The following is a 563-nucleotide window of genomic DNA, read 5'->3' as shown; positions in this document are numbered from 1 at the left end:
GAGTCTCTCTGATCAGCAGACACAAATGTGCTATCATATAATAGAAAATGTAGGTAAAATTACTTGTCCCTAGGTAATCTTTTATATATCTTAAAGAGTTCTATGTCCTTCTTGCAGAGCCTGTTCCGGGTATTTTGCCCTAATGTCTAATATTAAGTTACACAGAACATACCATATTCCTTAATTCATTTTCCCTAAAGGTTATGCTATGTAGTTGACTCTGATTTTTTGCTTATTCTAAATTAAATTTTATCAACCAGTTGAATTATTGTTTATGTTACGCCTAAAACATTTGAAATATCAAAAAGAACTAGAAATTCACTTTGGCAATGATTTCTGAATGGCAGTTATGTTTGTGGGGAGGTAAAGGACTTGAATTATCTAGAGTGCCTTAAAACTGGCACTGTTATTTAAGGACTGATCACGTAGTAAGCTTTTAAAGTGTGTCTTCTTATTTCATGTAGGACAGTAAAAGTATGCTTTTCATCACATTCTTACCTGCACAGAACTAGAATTATTTCCTTTGTAGAGTTTGTACTGAAAAGTCTGACTTAAAGAGGCAC

The sequence above is a fragment of the Dipodomys merriami genome, unplaced genomic scaffold (assembly GCF_024711535.1).
Source record: "Dipodomys merriami isolate MVZ:Mamm:240054 unplaced genomic scaffold, mDipMer1.0.p SCAF_2001, whole genome shotgun sequence".
Taxonomy (NCBI): Eukaryota; Metazoa; Chordata; class Mammalia; order Rodentia; family Heteromyidae; genus Dipodomys; species Dipodomys merriami.
The sequence above is the reverse complement of the archived record's forward strand: the minus strand, read 5'-3'. Positions refer to the sequence as shown.